General features: G+C 71.4%; 1 long non-coding RNA gene across 1 annotated transcript; it reads right to left on the bottom strand.

Moving 5' to 3' along the window:
- Positions 1-1,198: 1,198 nt before the first annotated feature.
- Positions 1,199-2,718, bottom strand: LOC135317545 (uncharacterized). Its single transcript, XR_010376367.1, has 3 exons — positions 2,534-2,718; positions 2,204-2,336; positions 1,199-1,362 (listed from the first exon to the last, which is right to left on the bottom strand). It is a non-coding gene; the product is annotated as an uncharacterized LOC135317545 (long non-coding RNA).
- Between the last annotated feature and the right edge of the window lie 2,282 nt (positions 2,719-5,000).

The raw sequence follows: 5,000 nt of genomic DNA on the forward strand, positions 1-5,000 counted from the left end.
CGCCGCTATCGCCTTACTCGTAGCACTACGCTTAACGTTCGCGCTCGTAAGGCTTTCCGTTCTCCTTCCTTCCTTTGTTCGTTAACCAGATTCGCAGTCGTTAGGACTCGTACGAGCGCCGCTGTTCTTCCGGGTCGCGAGAACCGAGGGTCGTCTCTCGCGCCGTCGGCGGTAGGGCGGCTCCCGGGCTGTAACGAGGAACCACCGCGCGTAGCCGTCGTCGTGGCTGGCGGCGGCGCCGTCGCTGTTAGCGTTAGTAGTAACGATCGATAGGTAGGACTGGGCGAATCGATGGGATTTAGCGCGTTAAGGAGGCGTTTCCTTTAACGCCGATGGCAAGCCTCTCTTTTTCTCCCCCCCCGTCCCCCCTCGTCGTTTTACGGTAACGCTCGCCACGGTCGCGCGTTCGCGTCGCGCCACGCCCGACGGTCGAATCGCGGCGCGGCGCTCTCGCTCTACGAGGCCGTGCGCGGTCGTTCCCCGTCGTCGCCGTAACCGTTACCGGCGCTTTCGTGGCTCGTCCCCGAGATCCCCTGCAGTACGCGCAAACGCGTGCGCGCGTCGCTACGGCGTCCGTCGCCGACCGTCCGCTCACCCGTTCGTCGGCAATTCTCTGTCAGCGAACAACTTATCGACACCTACCGAGCCGTATCTGCGTCGCCTTGCCTGTCCCGGTACTTCTTACGACGACGTGCGGTAATCGTCCGTAGCACGCGGCAGCACGTGATGCGGGGGGTGGGGTGGGGTGGGTGTGTGTGTGTGCGCGCGCGCGCGCGTGGTGTGTGCGGTGCGTGCTGTGGGGGACGGGGGACGGGGGTGTGGGGGGGTGTGCGCGTGTCGCGCGCGCGCGCGCGTGTCGCGCGGCACTCCCTCACGCGTTCCCCGTCCAGCCCGCCGGCTGAGGCCGCTACCGGATCGGGTCCCTCCCGGCCCGGCCGCGGCGGGTCGCCTCCGCGCCGCCTGCGTGGGGAGGGTCCGGCCTTGTCCCGGGCGCCGGGCTTCGGCGCCCGCTGCTTTCGGCCGGGGGCGCGGGGCCCCTTCCACGTCCCCTCGAGGCCCGGGCGGAACGGGACCGTCCTCTCGGCAGCGCTCGCCGCTCGAACGCGTCCCGCCCGCCACGCGACCGCTGGCCGGCGGCCGGGCCTTAGAAGCGTGGGCCGCCTCTCGGCCAGCCCCGGCAGGGGGCCCTGCAGCCCACGCTGCCGGCGCCGGGCCCGGCGGACCGCCGTCGCTGCCCAGGCCGAGGCAGGCGGCTGCTGCTTTCCCAGGGACGGCTCTGACCGGCAAGCGAGGCGAGCGCGTATCCCGCCCGCGGGCAGGCAGGCTCGCAGGCCGGGCATCGTACGTGGCTGGCAACGCCGGCTGTAACAGAGAAGGCGGGGCGATCTGCAGCTCTTTTTCGCGTCTCCCTCCCTGCGTGCCCGACATCCCGGACGAGGCTGGCCCGAAGCCCGCCCCCCCCCGCCCCCGGCGCCGCGCGCAGGCGCTCCTGCGTGCCCCTGTCCGTACTGCACACGCCCCCCCCCCCCCCACACCCCCCCCCCCCCCACCCCACCCCCGGCCCCGCCGCCCCGCACCCCTCACCCCACCCCGCGCCACCGACGCAACCCCCCAGCACACAGCCCCGCCTGCCCGCCCAGACATGTAGCTCACGGCTAGTATAGCTGCTCCCCACCCCACACCCCCCCCACCCCCCCACCCCCCCCCACGCGGCCTCTCCCCCCACCTCCCGCTGCCGCCGCCGTCCGTCGCCCCGCCCACCCCACCCCCCCCCCCCCCCGGCCCCGCCGCCCCGCACCCCTCACCCCACCCCGCGCCACCGACGCAAACCCCCAGCACACAGCCCCGCCTGCCCGCCCAGACATGTAGCTCACGGCTAGTATAGCTGCTCCCCACCCCACACACACCCCCCCCCACCCCACCCCCCACGCGGCCTCTCCCCCCACCTCCCGCTGCCGCCGCCGTCCGTCGCCCCCCCCCACCCCTCGCCCCCGACCCTCCCCCGCTGGCCACGAAGCTAGCGGCCGGTAGTCTAGCTGCGCTCGCCCGCCCGCCCAGACATGTAGTTCACGGCTTGTATAGCTGCTCCCCACCCCACACCCCACACCCCCCCAAACGCGGCCTCTCCCCCCACCTCCCGCCGCCGCCGCCGCCGCCGCCGCCCCCCCCAAACCCCGCCCCCCCCCCCCCCGCCTTCCACTACCAGGTCAGCCGCCCCGGGGAAGGCTAGGCGGGAGACTTTGGAACCTAGTGGCGTCCCTGACGCCTCCTTTCTTTCTCAGTCAAGCCGTCAGCCGGTTGCTCGCCCGCCCTGCCTGCCGCGCGTCTGCCCGCCCCTGCCGGGGGCGGAAAACCTGAGGGACGCGAAACGGGGGGGGGGGGGGGGGGAGGGAGGGAGGGAGGGAGGGAGGGAGGGAGGGAGGCGGGGGGGGAAAAAAAAACATACCCATAAAATAAAATCTAAAAAGCGCCGAGCGACCCCGATGGAAATCTCCTCCAAAAAAGCGACACCCTTTCGCTCTCCCCAGCCTACCTCTGCGCCGGGTTCCCCGCCTGCTCGCTGACCGCTCTCTGCGCCTCTGCGCCGGCCTCCCTTTCCCGCTGCGGCTCTCGCCGCGACTGAGCGCCGGACCGTCAGCCTAGCGAGGCGGGAACTGCCGCCCTTTCCCCGAGGGCGGGGGCCCGGTTGCCGAGCAGCGAGGCGTGCGCGCCTGCGCAGGGCGGGCGGCTGCGTCCCTCCACCCCCCCCCCCCCCCCCCCCCCGCTGCTCCGCGGCGCCAGGGCTTCTGCGGTCGGCGGGGGCCGCACCCACCGGTCCGCCGGTTCCGAAATGCAGCGCGGGTGCCTGTGGGTGCCACTCTGTCTCTCCGTCGCGTCGGCATGATTGACGCGCGTGCATCGGAGCGTGTGTCGGGGGGGGGGGGGGGAGCGGGGGTGGGAAGGAGACACACACAAAGTCTGCAGGATCGCAGACACGTATTTTAATCGATTTATTTTTAAAAATTACAAACGACAGTGAAACGGGGCGGGGGGGGGGGGAAAGGGGGAAGGGGGAAGGGGGAAGGGGGAAGGGGAGAGAGAAAAAGAACAAAGCACCAAACGAACAAACCCGAAATAAACCAAAACCGAAAGTCGGCGAGCACCCGGTGGCGCCGGGACCCGAAGCTGGCTAGGGCCGACCGGTCCCGAAGTCTCCCGGCGGGCGGCAAACTTGCGCCGGTGAGCCGGGTGGCTCGTGAACACAAGCTGCTGCCTCTAACCGGTCCCCCGCCAGCCCGACGGTGTGCTGGGGGTGGGGGGTAAGGGTTGGGGGGAGGGAGAGGAACGGAGCGAGCGGAGGGGCTGGCCGGGACCGTGAAGCCCGTGAGCGCACGGCAGCCACCGTCTCGCAGTGGGCGGGGGGGGTGAGGAGGGGGGAGTGGGGGGGGGTGTGGGGGGTGTGAGCGTGCGCACTTAAAGAAAAGGAACGTTTCAGTAATTTTCAGTCCTCTTTTGTCGACTTTTTTCCTGCCGAAGCCGATAAAGGTAAAAACCTCTCGAGTGAAACGGCACGCCTGAACTAGCTCCCTTTATAAGAAGCGCTTAAATCCCGGAAACGGGGTGAAAAAAAAAAAAGAAAAAAGACCCCGAGCCGCCTTCCCCCCCCGGCCCCCACCGCCGCGCGACCAGGGTGGCCCGCGTCGCAGAGTCGCGTAAGACTCGTGGGGGAAGAAGAGGCGAAAAGGGAAAGAAGGTGATCAGAAATTACCCCCGCCGGTCCGCGCACCCCACCCCCTCGCCCCCACCGACCACCCCACCCCCGCCCAGACCCAACACCCCACGGCCGCGAGGAGCCGGCCACGCGGGTACCCCTGCCTGCGGAGCACTGAGCATGCGGCACGTCTACCTGGCTACGCGAGGAGCGGGGCAGCCACCCGCGTCTAGCCGGCTCCGGGGCTGGCTGCCAGGCCCACCCGGCGCCGGAACAGGCGGCTGCCACGTCTACATGGCTCCGGGCAGCGTGGCGGCCGCTGGCGGTGTGCGGCGACCGCGGCGTGTCGCTGCCGGAGCGTCCCGTGAAAAGGACGGTCGGGTCTGCCCGGCTCCGGGGGAGCAGCCGCCACGTCTGCCCGGCTCCGTGGGGGGGGGGGGGGGGGGGGGTCGGCGGCGGCTGCCACGTCTGCCCGGCTCCATGGGGGGGGGGTCGGCGGCGGCTGCCACGTCTACCCGGCTCCGTGGGGGGGGGTCGGCGGCGGCTGCCACGTCTGCCCGGCTCCATGGGGGGGGGGTCGGCGGCGGCTGCCACGTCTACCCGGCTCCGTGGGGGGGGTCGGCGGCGGCTGCCACGTCTACCCGGCTCCGTGGGGGGGGGGTCGGCGGCGGCTGCCACGTCTACCCGGCTCCGTGGGGGGGGTCGGCGGCGGCTGCCACGTCTACCCGGCTCCGTGGGGGGGGTCGGCGGCGGCTGCCACGTCTACCCGGCTCCGTGGGGGGGGTCGGCGGCGGCTGCCACGTCTACCCGGCTCCGTGGTGGCGGCTGCCACGTCTACCCGGCTCCGGGGACCGTGGCGGCCGCCGGAGCGCCCGGTGAAAAGGAGGGTCAGGTCTACCGGGCTCCGGCGGGACTTGGTCGCGTTCGAGGGGCGCAGGGGTAGACCTGCCGTCCACGCCACTTGGTCGGAGCTTTCGTAGGGGTCGCTGTTTTTCGCTGCCTCCAGTTACGTCATGGTAAAGGTCGGCGTGATTGACGCGCCTGCCCGGTGGGCGGAGGCGAGGCTCTTGGAGGTTTTTCCGGGCGAGGAAGTGTCGGTACGTACTACAGGAGCGAGCGGTGACTCGTCTCCGGAGCAGCGCTAGCGAGCGGTTGCAACGCCCGGGCCTCGGCTGGTGGGAAAGTTGGGGCGCTCCGCGGCTCTCGTTGGCGGTTCCCGCAGCGGTTCGGCTCGGCTTCTTGCCCGCTTAGGCACGGCCAGCCCCCGGCGCTTCGACCCGCGAGGCAGCCCGGTGGGTCCGAGGGGCGT

Source organism: Phalacrocorax carbo, chromosome 26 (assembly GCF_963921805.1).
Source record: "Phalacrocorax carbo chromosome 26, bPhaCar2.1, whole genome shotgun sequence".
NCBI lineage: Eukaryota > Metazoa > Chordata > Aves > Suliformes > Phalacrocoracidae > Phalacrocorax > Phalacrocorax carbo.